The sequence below is a fragment of the Lactuca virosa genome, chromosome 5 (assembly GCF_052849685.1).
Source record: "Lactuca virosa cultivar CGN04683 chromosome 5, Lactuca_virosa_CGN04683_v6, whole genome shotgun sequence".
Lineage (NCBI taxonomy): Eukaryota > Viridiplantae > Streptophyta > Magnoliopsida > Asterales > Asteraceae > Lactuca > Lactuca virosa.
Window position 1 is genome coordinate 107549718 of NC_136430.1, and position 13465 is coordinate 107563182.

General features: G+C 36.0%; 2 long non-coding RNA genes across 15 annotated transcripts; both read right to left on the reverse strand.

Annotated features, from left to right (window-relative positions):
• Positions 1–8246: 8246 nt before the first annotated feature.
• Positions 8247–9512, reverse strand: LOC145115768 (uncharacterized). Of its 3 annotated transcripts, none has more exons than XR_013711704.1 (5): positions 9434–9512; positions 9159–9300; positions 8879–9080; positions 8636–8782; positions 8247–8454 (listed from the first exon to the last, which is right to left on the reverse strand). It is a non-coding gene; the product is annotated as an uncharacterized LOC145115768 (long non-coding RNA). The 3 variants fall into 3 exon arrangements; XR_013711703.1 differs by having other exon boundaries at positions 8636–8787; XR_013711702.1 differs by having other exon boundaries at positions 8636–8797.
• A 488-nt stretch (positions 9513–10000) lies between these two features.
• On the reverse strand, positions 10001–12952 carry LOC145115767 (uncharacterized). Of its 12 annotated transcripts, none has more exons than XR_013711701.1 (5): positions 12424–12952; positions 12058–12277; positions 10618–11329; positions 10312–10550; positions 10001–10245 (listed from the first exon to the last, which is right to left on the reverse strand). It is a non-coding gene; the product is annotated as an uncharacterized LOC145115767 (long non-coding RNA). The 12 variants fall into 12 exon arrangements; XR_013711697.1 differs by having other exon boundaries at positions 10618–11741; XR_013711698.1 differs by having other exon boundaries at positions 10896–10943; positions 11052–12277.
• Positions 12953–13465: the final 513 nt, after the last annotated feature.

The window sequence follows — 13465 nt, forward strand, 5'->3', positions numbered from 1 at the left end:
CTTGGATATTCGCACAATTTAGTGGCATATCGAGTGTTAAATAAGCGAACACGAAAAGTGGAAGAAACGTTCAATCTCACATTCGATGATTATTATGTTAAATCTAATGAGCATCGATTTACGAATCATCCAATTTTACAAGAAACACAAGTTGAAACTGAATCTATACAAATGGATGATATTGATTATGATTTGATTTTTGGAATTTCAGATCATGCAGTTGATGCTGAAGTTCATGCCCCTGATAATCACATATCAGAATTTTCAAAACTTACTGATGATTCACCATCGACTCCTCAAGAAGGTGAAACTATGAGTGATAGTCCACTGGAGGGGGAGCAATTGGATTCGAATACTTTAGATGATGAAGAGCATTCTTTCGAGGGGGAGAAAAAACAATTGAATGCTGAAATTGAGGGGGAGCATAATGTTGATGATGCTTGTTCGAATGCAAGCTCAGAAAATGATGAAATAAATAAAGATGCCCCTTTGGAATTTGATCCAGCATATCCACCCATGGAAAAATGGACAAGAGACCATCCGAAGGATCAAGTTATTAGGAATCCACAAGAGGGAGTTCTGACAAGAGCTCAAATTCGTGCAAAGAATGAGGTATTGAATGCTCATCAAGAATTTTGCATGTTTAATGTTTTCATCTCTAAAATTGAACCAAAAACAATTAAGAATGCAATGGAACACTCAGATTGGGTTGTTGCAATGCAATCGGAGTTGTCTGAATTTGAACGAAACAAGGTTTGGAGATTAATTCCTAAACCTGAAAATGTTTCGATTGTCGGGTTAAAATGGATTTTAAAAAATAAAACCGACAAAGATGGAAACATTATTCGAAATAAAGCCAGACTTGTTGTAAAAGGATATTCACAACAAGAAGGAATCGACTATGAAGAAACTTTTTCCCCTGTCGCAAGACTCGAGGCGGTTCGAATATTTTTGGCTTATGCAGCTCACAAAGATTTTGATGTTTATCAAATGGACGTGAAATGTGCATTTCTCAATGGAGAGCTTGAAGAAACAGTTTATGTGGAACAACCCCCAGGTTTTATTAACGAAGAATATCCTAATCATGTTTATATTTTAGATAAGGCAGTTTATGGTCTGAACCAAGCACCAAGAGCATGGTATGCAACACTTACATCATTTTTGAAACAATCTAAATTTAAACAAGGATTAGTTGATCCCACATTATTTTGAAAGAAAGTGGGGAATCATCTAATGCTTGTTCAAATTTATGTTGATGATATTATTTTTGGCTCGACTGACCCTGCTTTGTCTAGAGAATTCGAAGAATTGATGAAAAGCAAATTTGAAATGAGCATGATGGGAAAAATCAATAATTTCCTTGGATTGAATATTCGTCAAAACAGAGAAGGGATTTTCATTAATCAGGAAAAATATACGAAAAATCTGTTAGAAAAGTTTGGATTGACGAATAGCACAAAGCTTCGTGTACCAATGGCAACAGGCATAAAGCTAACACCATCGTTGGACAAACCTGCTGTTGATATAACGTTGTATAGGAGCATGATTGGTTCATTACTTTATCTAACAGCAAGTAGACCTGATATCATGTTTTCTGTGTGTAATTGTGCTAGGTATCAGTCTAATCCACGCGAACCACATCTTACTGCAGTGAAGAATATTTTTCATTACCTTAAAGGCACAATTTCGTTAGGATTGTGGTATCCTTCGAAAACGGGATTCTTCGTTCAAGCATACTCAGATGCAGACTTGGGTGGCTGTAATCTTGATCGAAAAAGCACAAGTGGAGGATGTCAATTTCTTGATGGCAAATTAGTTAGCTAGCAGTCGAAAAAGCAAACGTGTGTGTCAATTTCAACAGCTGAAGCAGAATATGTGGCTGCTGCTGCTTGCACTTCGCAAATAATATGGATCCAAAGTCAATTGCGTGATTATGCAATTAATATGAAAAAGATTCCATTATATTGTGATTCTCAAAGTGCAATAAGAATTTGTCATAATCCTGTGCAGCATTCAAAGACTAAACACATAGCTCTTCGTTATCATTTCATTAAAGATCACGTGGAGGATGGAAACATTGAAGTACATTTCGTGACAACAACTGATCAGTTAGCTGATATATTCACGAAAGCTTTGGATGAAAAATCTCTAATGCGAATAATAGAAGGTCTTGGAATGATCGATGGCAATTCTGTTCCATGCGAAAAAAAAGAATGATAGGCGAAAAAGAATGAATCAGAGGAGCTGAATAAAAGATAACACAAAGTCATTCAGCATTCAGAGGTTACTGTTCATAGTCAACGCTTCGAACGCTTCGAATTCGCATGATTGTCACTTATTTTCAGCGTTGAGTTAATGGTTACTGTTCATAGTCAACGCTTCGAATTTGCATGATTGTCACTTATTTTCAGCGTTGAGTTAATGGTTACTGTTCATAGTCAACGCTTCGAACGCTTCGAATTCGTACATTTGTCACTCTTCAAGATTATGATGATGATTCAGAGGGGACAATGCAGGCAGTTTTAGGGTCAGGTAAAATTTTCCGTATGAATTAATATGTTTTTCATTATTCGAATTAGTTAGGTTGTCCCTAGAAGCATGCTGCTGCATGTCGTCCAAAGCCTCCATGACTCAATGTGTGTGTACGAAAGCCTTAATGAAATGTTTCGTACGAAAATTTCTTCCCAATCAGGCTTATATTCACATTAGTCTCTGAGCTACCTTACTCTTCTCACAATGAGTTAAGAGTTTCCTGTTTGGTCCAAAACATAACAGAGGTACTTTTCGTGTCTTACACCAATCTTTTTCATCCAAAACATTCTTACACGATCACACACAAAGACGTATATCCGAGAGGTCTCTGATCAAACCCATCGAGACTTAGATATATAAAAACTCTGTGTTTATGATCTGACATCATGAGTCCGTGATGGAAGTGAAACCCAAAAATCTTACAAATTAAGGAATTGACGGGGAACATTGTTCTAGATATATACGAAACTTTTGTTTCTGTACCAATGTTCGAAACTCCAAATCATATTCATTTTGAATGAGTGGTCTTGATCAAGCATTCGAAACCCACGATGTTTGTTACCCAACAAGATCCAGTATACAATTTTTTTATGAATATGATTTCCGTGTGAGTTTCATTCGAATGTCCTAGTCATGTTAAAAATTTTCAAAGCCGACTTGTCACTGACTACACTGGTCATACAAGTAATTTCAGTTACACTTTATCACCTTATGTTTAAGTTGACATGTAACGAAATTTTGAACCTACCCACGAAGCATTCTTAAAAGAAGCCCTTTGATACTTATCAACAAGTATTCGATTGTAATTCACGGGAACATACACAAGCTGTTGATCATCTCTCTTGATGATTAACGAAGCAACCTTTGCCCGGGGTTTAACTGTCTTCGTGTCAAATTAAATTTTTGACATCACAAAATTTTCTAAACTTTTTGTTTCTTGTCTAAACTTTCTTTGGCACACTACACACACGAAATCCTTGAGGTTCTGAGTAATACCAACTCAGGCTGATGATTTCGAACATCTGGCATATGACTTCGCTTTTTATCCCAAAAGTGAAAGAGCCTTGCCTCCATTCGAAGGGTTCTAACGGTTACAATTCTATTAAGGGGATAATGGCAGGCTGTGTATACGTGACGTATGGTATTTTACCCGGTTTTCCAGGTGATGTGACAGACACTTTTTGACGCATGGCTACCTTTCCGCTGTACAGGTCCGATTTTCAAGGTGCCACGTCGGATCTCATTAAATGCATCCCGCTTCAAATTCAAATCATTTAGGGTTACATATAAAAGGGGGTTCAAGAGTACTTTATACGTTTATTTGATCAAAACTCAAAACTTCCCAAATTCTCTGTTCCTCATCTTTTTCAAACCCTAACAATGGCGACTACTGCTCATGTCGATCCTTCTACTGAAGATACTTCTTCTGCACCAGTTATGAAGATTCAATCTACCAATTATTATGTGGATGGTGAACTTTCTCAATGTCCAAAAGAATTCAAGATGCTTATTGTTTCTTTAAAACACTCTGTTTTATCCAAAGCAATGTTCAATTCCTTTTCTGTTCCGGTATCTTGGCTTTCTCAAGCAGGATCTACTGCCACATACAACAAAGTCTCTGATTCGATTACTTTTCACCTAATCAATGACAAAAAGGTTAGGCTTTCCAAGAAAATGTTTTGTCAGATTCTTGACATTCCAAATACACCTCCTTTTGTTGAATTTCAATTCTCCCAAATAATTCATATGTTTAATGAAATGAGATATCAGCCCCCATTGTCAAAGATAAGTGACTTTAAGAAGTCTGGTCTTCCAAAATTATGGAATTTTTTGTTTGGGATATTTTTGCGTTGTTTAACCGGAAGAACAGTTGGATTAGATAAAGGAATGATGGAGGTTTATGCCATGGTGGCTGGTTTATACTATGATCTTCCAGCAGACTACTCTACACAGCTATGGAAGGAATTCCAAAAAGGAGTAGAACATACGAATGTTGTTCATGGCATTTCGTGTGCTAGGTACTGGAGTCTAATTCTGCAACATTTTTACAACAAGGAAGGCATCTTGGTTTCAAATGAAGAAGAGAAGGTTACTTTTCAATCTTATCACTTTCCGAAGGAAGTTATTGACAATGATGATGAATTTCCAAATATTGCTCGGATTCCAGACGCGATGCTTAAAAGGGTGGATCCTACGAATCCAGTTTTGATTGCATATCTGAAAACATTTGATTCTTCTATTCCTACGGGAATTTTGTTGCCACGCGAAGAAAAGAAGACCAAAAAGTCGAAGAAAGTTGATCCTGCTTCACCTGAAAAGAAAACGAAGGGTACAACATCCTCTAAATCTTCAAAGAAGAAGACAGAAAATGTTGCAGTGGCAGTTGAAGCAACACAAGTGATTGAGCCAATAGTGGAAGAGACTCAAGAGAACGTGATTATTCCGTCGAAAACAGGGATGTTTCGAAGAATCAAGATGAAATCCACTCACAAACGAAAGTCACCATCACAGAAGTTGATTCGCAAGCCTCATATTACTCACCAAGGAGTTTTAATTCGTGAGGTACCTGTTCCTGTTTCTCCTGGATCCAAGAAAAGGGCAGCAGAAGATATGGCAAAACACTTGTCACAACTGAAAAAGCAGAAGACGAAGAAGACTCGAAAGATTGTTTTATCTACTGAGTCTACAGAAGAGGATGAACGAATGCCAGAAACTCTAGAGTTCACTTCTATCATTACAAGTTCCATTCCTGAGAAGACTGTTATCATACCACCCGAAGTTTCGATTGCCAAGTCAATTTTTGAGGAGGTTCGAACTTCAGGCATCCCTGCACACGTATCTGATACGGATGCAAATGTCAACATGGGTGAAAGTGGTTCGAAAGATGCAGATCAAGGTCCAATTATCTCTACTCCTTTCGAATCATTGGTTTCTGTTACACCAACATCTACTATTCCTCTCACATCAACCACTGTTTCTCCAACCTTTGAACATATCATCAATCAACCAATTACTTCCATTTTTTCCTCTCAATCCACTGATACACCCAAACCATCTTCACCCACTGAAACTTATAATGAAGGGTTTGGTGGAATATTCGAAGACCTAGAGTTTCATGATGAAGATGAAGAATTTCCTGATCATATGTTAATGACAATGAAGCAATACAAAATTCTTAATCAAAAGTTGAACTCCATCATTCAATCTCAAGCTGATCTTGGCGGAGGTTCATCTATTTCAAGTTTGGAGGTTGATTCTATGTTCAAGATGTTTGAATCAAGAGTAATCAACAAAGTTTCTGGAATGATAAAAGCCTCAGAGTCTGTTATTTTAGAAAAGATTGATTATACAGATCAGAATTTTGAGCTTCGTGTTAAAACTCTCAAATCTGATTTTATGGGAGAAGTTAAGGATCTGCGAAGCATAACAAAAGAACGACATGTTATTTTTGTTCAGGAAGTCAAGAAAGTGAGGGAGGATGTTAACTCCAAAAATTCACGAACTTCGTGAAGACATGAAAAAGGAAATTTTATCTATTCAACATGATTATGCGTCCTTGAATCAGAAGGTCGATATCATTTATGATGCTGTCACTCGATTTGTCAAGCTATATGAAGGTTTGAGTCCTCAACTAACTCAAATATTCAAGTCTGAAAGTGAAAATTTTGAAGATGTGATCAAGTTGTTAAAGGAGTTGAAGGAGATTTCAACAAAACCGGTTTTGTCATCGTTGATTACTCCAGAATTTTTGTCCCAGAAGTTTGTGCAGTTCGAAGCCATACTTAACAAGCAACTTGCTCCACTATTTCGCATATCTAGTCTTCTTCCCACAACTACTGCCCCTCCTGTTTTCACAGGGGTGCAAGGGGGAGAAAGGAAGTCAACAGAAGAAGAAGCGAAAGTGGTGGGCAAGGTATTTCCATCTAGCATCCCTTCAACAAAACCAGTAATTGTGACTGCTCAACCAGTGACCTCAACAATCGTAACAACATTACCAATTACAAGAACAATTTCGAAAGGAATTGTAATTGGCAAACCTTTGGAATCTGGTGGAAGTGGTTCGAAGCTAAAAGACGTAACTGAAAAATCTGCTTCGAAAGACAAAGGAAAGTCAATTCTGGTTGAAAAATCTAAAGAAGAAAAGAAGGCTGAAGCTGAAGCTGAACTCGAGAAAATGAGGCTTATTCAAAGCATCATGACTCAGAGGGCTGATGATCCGAAGGGCATGAATAAAGGTGATCCAGCAAAACATTACAACTATGAAACAATCGAAGCCTTGGTTGCCTTTAATCACATGTACTGATTTGATAAGAAGCCAAAACAGAGTTATGTGGTTACAAACACTGATGCATGCCAGTTGGATTTCCCTATAAATGAGATGATGTTCATCATGCCTCAGTTCAAAGCTGAAGGGAATTTCAAAGAAAAAGATGAAGGGAATCATATGAAAATTCGTTTTCATGCAGTTCTTAGCAAAGCCCCTGAGGATGTATGGTCACTGATCAAGATCAAGAAGGTGATAAGCATGAAAAAGGATGTGGTCTTTGAAAACATTGTTCAAAATGTTAAATATGTTGTGGTCAGGGCAAATGGAAAAACATGTGAATTCACTATTGCAGATTTTCCTCTGATGAACTTGTATGACCTTATACAAGTGGCATTGCTTCTGAAAGACAAATCCTTTTCTTTTCTGCAAAACACAGATCCAGAGGAATTCAAACTTGGAGTTGCTCACATCAAAATCTTCATTGAGAATTATTATGAGTGCCTAGCACTGACTGATGTGGAGTTGGCTACTGCAAAGGGAATGGAAGTAAAAGTTCCAATGGCTCCTTCGTTGACTCAGTCTGAGTTAAAGAAATATGTTGATGGAGAAATATGTTTAAAGCCATTTGGAATAGTTTTTGCTGGAAAGGATAAAGCTGGAAAAGCAAAGCGGTTTTTGTTCCAAGCTAGCGAAGTGGAGAGATATTCTACATCTCAATATACGAACTTGATTGTTCGTATGAACCACTGCAAAAAGAATAATGAAGGAGACAAGAAGGAATTGAAGAAAATTATTTCTTGGTATACTGAGGTTCGAAGAGTTTTGCTGTACTCCATTACTCTACTTACAAACTGAAGACTTCGACTTTGATTACAAAGGGGGAGATTGTAAGGGTCGAAATGTTGTAATAGTCGAAGTTTGTATTTAGGGTCTTCGAATATTTTTATAATGTATTTTACTAGGGCATAATATTCGAAGCTTCATGTTTAGTCCTTAGTATATTTTTTGTACGCTTTTCTCTTCTATAAATAGGAGTGGCTACTAGTGTCTTAGTAACGAAGTCTTTACAGAATATTCATTGTACTCTGTAAAATTTGCAAAAGCGTAATAGAGCCAAACAAATCATATTTACATCGGTGTTCAAATCTTTCAATTCTACTTTGAATTTACTCTCTAATTCGTTCAATACTTGATTCATTGTCTCATCAGCCCTGTCATAACGAGAGACGACACGCTTTTGCGCGTTGTCTATAGACGACACGCATTTATGACACGCAATGTGTATAATTAAAACCCGTGTCAAGAAAGGTCATGTCATAAATGAAGATGACACACATTTTTGTGTATCGTAAATTTAAATGTTTAAAAATATATATATATTTATATATTTATTAATTTTTAAATTAAATTTGCATTTAATGTCTCATAATAGAAATAAAATACCATATACAAAAAATACAATCCATTGCATAAAATTTAATGTCATACAATTCTATTTCTTACAATATATAAATTTGCATTCATCTAATCTACTCTGTGTTTCATACTAACAATTGAAATGAAGAATGCAACACTTGCATTTGCATCATCTTATCTCTTTCAGCTTGAGCTTTCTTTTCCTCTTCTAACTCCAGAGTTATTCACTTTCATCAACCCTGTAAACACAACACAAAATCACTTATTTCATTCTACTTTTAAAATTAATTCTTAGTAGGACATTCTACTTTTAAACCTACCAATCTAGCAAAATTTTCAAAGAATATAACTTATAATTTTTTTTATGGAAAGTACATTGCTATTTCTTGAATACAAGATGTTACAAATCAAGAAACTTACATGGACTGCTGACCACCGGTTTCCTGCATCATCTGAGTATATATGTACTCATCAACTCTCTGCTTTGCCAAAGCAACGTTACAGTAATGCAGTCCAAACCATTAGTACGTGCAACACGAGTAGCAACATCCAAATCTCTACAAAGCACTGTTCTAGCAAACACTTGAAAAAAAAAACTTGATATTCTCTAATATTATTATCACATCATGAAAAACATAAAAGGAAACATCGGAACCATCTAACCTGAGAGAATTCATGCTCATAATTGGGAGAATATTTTAATTTCTTGAGAAGAGGAATCACATCAAAAGTTTTTGGATAAGTGACATGAGGAGCTTTGACACGATTAAGGGGTATAAATGTAACTCTACCACCTTTCTCTTCATTAAGGTGTCGAATTACTTGTGTTGAAATGTCATCATTTTCAACCACCACATGGAATAAGCTGCATAGAAAAAAAATACAAGTTTATATATAAGCAAGAAATTTTAGATAGACAAGTGTCAAAAGACTTTGTGAAAACCTATTTCCAGCAGTACGTAACTTCAATAGCCGTGAATAAATTTTCATCACATTTAAATAACTCGATAAAGTGAACCAAACACTCCAGTAATGTTGTACTCTCTGCAGGTTCTTCTAACTGTACTAATTCCCCTCCTTATATCCTGTTATTTGTAAGATAAAAATAATAATATAAGCTTACATTTAAACCTTAATGAATATGACAACATTCAAATCTTCTAGAAGCAAAGATACATTCAATAATGATAAGTACTAATGTATTAAGTATTAACATACCCCAGGAGTAGCATGATCCAAGGCTTTTTCTGCTTTCACAACTTCTGATTTAAGATGCTCGATTTCAGCTGTAATTTCACTTTCTGTCCCCCATAAAGCCCTAAAAAGGTTTTAAAAAATCAGCATCTGATACATTTAAAATGAAATACTGTTATACTCCAATCAAAAACAAAAAGGAACAAAGATATACTTCGTTTATACTCCAATCAGTAGATTATCCTATAATATAACAAAAGGAAACCATTTTATAGTTAAAACATTATTTCCATTCATGTATATGTATATATGTAATGTAATGATTACATGTTTCTCATTTAAGGACAAAACCTTGTTATACGTATCAATATCTTTTTGTAGCCATTCCTCATGTGCAGCTTTAGAATGAAATTGTGTTGCACGACCTTCTTTCTGATAGAGTACACTCAGCTGCTTTTCTTTTTTCATAATTCTGTTGTAGAAACAATAAATGACAAGAAAAAGGTCAAGTGAGAAATTAAGAAGAAACACCAAAAAGTTAAACCTTTGCTTTTCTTTCTATGTGAAGTGTTTATGAAGTTAAAATAATACCTTTGCTTTACTACTCCTAATGATTTTCTCTTCAAGGTCTTTCACATCAAGCTCAGCCTCTGTGTCATTTTAACAGCTACTGTTCGTTCTTTCTCTATTGTCTGTTTCTCTCTAGCCAAACCCTGAACTTCTCTGGTCAAATCTTTTAATGACTTGTCTAATTTCTTTACTTCTTCCTCTTCTTCTACAGATGCATTATACTTCCTAACTAACTTCTCAGAAATCGCATTTCTCTCCTCATCCACCTGGCATCAAATGAGACATGGTTATACAAATCCAAATAAAATAAGAAAGAAAAGAAAAGGATTTACCTCAACCAATTCCTTTCGTGCGTCGTTAAGTTATTTATCATAAATGGTGTAATTGTTGAATGATGTTGACATGGATCAGGAGGCAGCTGATGTAGTGGCGGCCTTCTCCAGCTTCTCTTTCTGGATGTCTAATCTTCTCTGATCAGCATGCTCAGCAACACCATTTGCAAGTGCCTGATACCGGAAGTTAAGTGTCTGCGACAGCCTCTGGAACCTCATTTGGTCTGAAGCTTGCATGGCTGTACAAGGGAATTACAATTTATATAACTCTAACAAAGTGTTAAAGAGTAAATAGAGAAGATGTACTTGTATAAAGTTTCAAATACTAGAGGGACAAATATTATATACTGGGGCTGATAGTGTCGCAAATCATCCTACAACGAAAATAACTAAAAAGAATTTAAATCATAAAATAGAATGGGAATATTATATAACCTCCATTTTCTGGATTTAATAAATTCCAAATGGGATAAAAGAAATACCTTTAAGTATTTCACATTTGTGTATACTTGCTCAATTCCCAAAGAAAATATAAGATACTCAACAGCACATTCATATGCATGCCAAGGTGGAAGCATACTTACAAATTTGTCCCTGGGCCCCGCAAGGAGAATGTCCCACAAATTATTAACCTAAAACATAATAAAAATATAATAATATCTTAAAGACATGAAAATTGATCAATTGAAAGGGGCAAAAGAGAACTTTTTCCAAACCCTAAGCAGCCATGGGAATAAAACCTTCTCTTGCAGCTATTGATGTAGATAAAGTCATAGTTACAAGAACAGCAAAACTCCTCCACATTAAAAGAAACCTTGGTTGAATGCAGGTTGATGTCACTTGTACAACATCAGATTCCACCCTATTCAAATATGATTATATTCCATTCACGAGATTTCGTTCCAGCCATTCCACCCTATTCCTTTCCAGCCATTCCACCCATGTTCAGTTGATTGCATTCAAACCATATTCAACAGCCAATTACAAACCCAGTTATATAATTCCATTCCAACCAAACCTTATCATCCAGGAAGATATGTTAAATGGGACAACATTAAAAGGGAGATATATTGAAATGAACATGGGTCCTTCTTGAGTATAAATTGCCTCTTTCTTTTTTACATTAAGACAAAAGAAAACTTATCGGGACTAAACCAAACAGGCTATAAAAAAAAGTAACCTAATTCTCATGGCTTATTATTTTGAAGAGTAAAACAAATCTTAAATCAAAGGCAAAGCAATTTGTCCCAAGCAATTACAAAATGGTGGGAGGAGTTTAAACTTAAATCCTACATATTAGATATATTAAATGATATAAAATAAACCAAAAAAAAGTGAAAAAAATCACCAATCCTCCAGCTTCTGCAGCTGATGCAAGATGAATATGGACAGTTGTTTTTTGTTGATTTTTCAGATACCTTTGTTTGGCTCTGTTATAGATATTCAACAAAAGGGTTATATAGGTCAACAAGTTGGATATGCATCATTGTAAAATACCCTCGGGTTCAACAATATTCAACAAAACAGAAACTAATACAACTCTGTATCAGCAATGCATGATTGTATGCAAAAAAAGCTTAATATGAGTTCTAAAATCCTAATGCAGAGTTTGGTCTTACTTGAAGTTAATGAACTTGTACTATGTTTAATATTTTATTTTTACAGTTAACGGTTTTAAAATGTTTATTAAGTATAGCTTAAGTACTGTTGGGCTCAATTCTTGAGATAGTTGAGAAAGCTTATTACCTCTTCAACATGTTGGGCATCTCCAAGCATGCAAACTTTCAATTTAGGCCTAGGAATGTGAGGCAATTTGACTGTTCCACTGAAACGTTTGTCTTTTTTTGGGTCGTAGTTCTTGAGTCCAATTTGGAGTTTAATGGTTTCAGTGAAATTATGCTTCTTCTCTTTTACATATGTGGTGATTTGAGTAATGGCTTCTCTTAGGGCTTCACTCTGAAGCTTACTGTGAAATCACATATTAAGATATTAGTTGTTGATGAATCAGATAGTTGAGCCTAACACAGTCTGCATGTATTTAAAAATATTAAAGAACTAAGAACAACCATTTTATAAGATGATGATGATGATAGAATCATGAGATTTGAATACCTTAGTAAAATGGCCGAATTCTCCACATATTTTACAAATTATTTCTTCTTCTTTTCGTTTCTTCTGGAACGCGGTTCTGAGTTTGCTTCTCGATCGCGTCCATGACGATTTAGTACCCACAATTGCTCACATATTGCAGGTTGGGGGAGGTTCATCATAGAGGGCAGGAATAATGGGAGAAGGAGTTATGGTCAGAGATGGGTGGTGTGAGGGTCTACCCAGTGGTGGATGGCCTTGCTCTCACCAACAGCGTCTCAATCTCCGGTCTTCGAACAAGAACCGGACGTATAGAGAAAGTTGAGCAGAAGTTGGAGAGCAGATGTGGAGAAGTTATGGGAACAAGCGACGAAGATGCGAAGTTGTGGTAGGATCGCGCTAAAGATGCAAAGCTGGAGAGAAGATATGGAGAAGTGAAGCGGTGGAGGTTTGAGAATCGAGAGAGAAGAAAGAAAGAAAGGGGGTTTTCGGCGGGGATGAGCTAGGGTTTTCAGCCGGTGGAAACAAAGCGGGCTTTTTAATTTTTGGGATTTCATTTCCCCCTTGGATGAAACATGCGTTTCATTAAAATTTATAAAGCGACATGGTTAGACGACACACATTTTATTTAAGGTGCCCTCCGTGTTTTTTTATTAAACATTAATTTTAGGGCACGCAAATATGTGTGTCCTCTATACTTCATATTTTGGAAAACTGACATCAATTTTTAGGGCACGCACAAATGTGTTTCCTCTATCAGCGCGTGTCATTGATTGCGCATCGTAAAAGGCTGTTTTTCTAGTAGTGAATGGAAAAGGATCGGCCATAGTCAACCCGGTTGACCAAATGGTTAAGAGAAAGGCTAAGTCTCATATAGTCCCATGTACCATTACTAAAGAGTCCATATGTTTCTATTGCCAAAAGGAATGGGCATTGGTTGCGAAGCTGCCTTATTTACCTGAAAGTTCACTAGGATGGTAAAAGTCAAACATTTGACTATACTTCAGGTAAAGTCCACTATCTAACTCTATTAAGTTCCTATTTGGAGATTCTTATTACATGATGT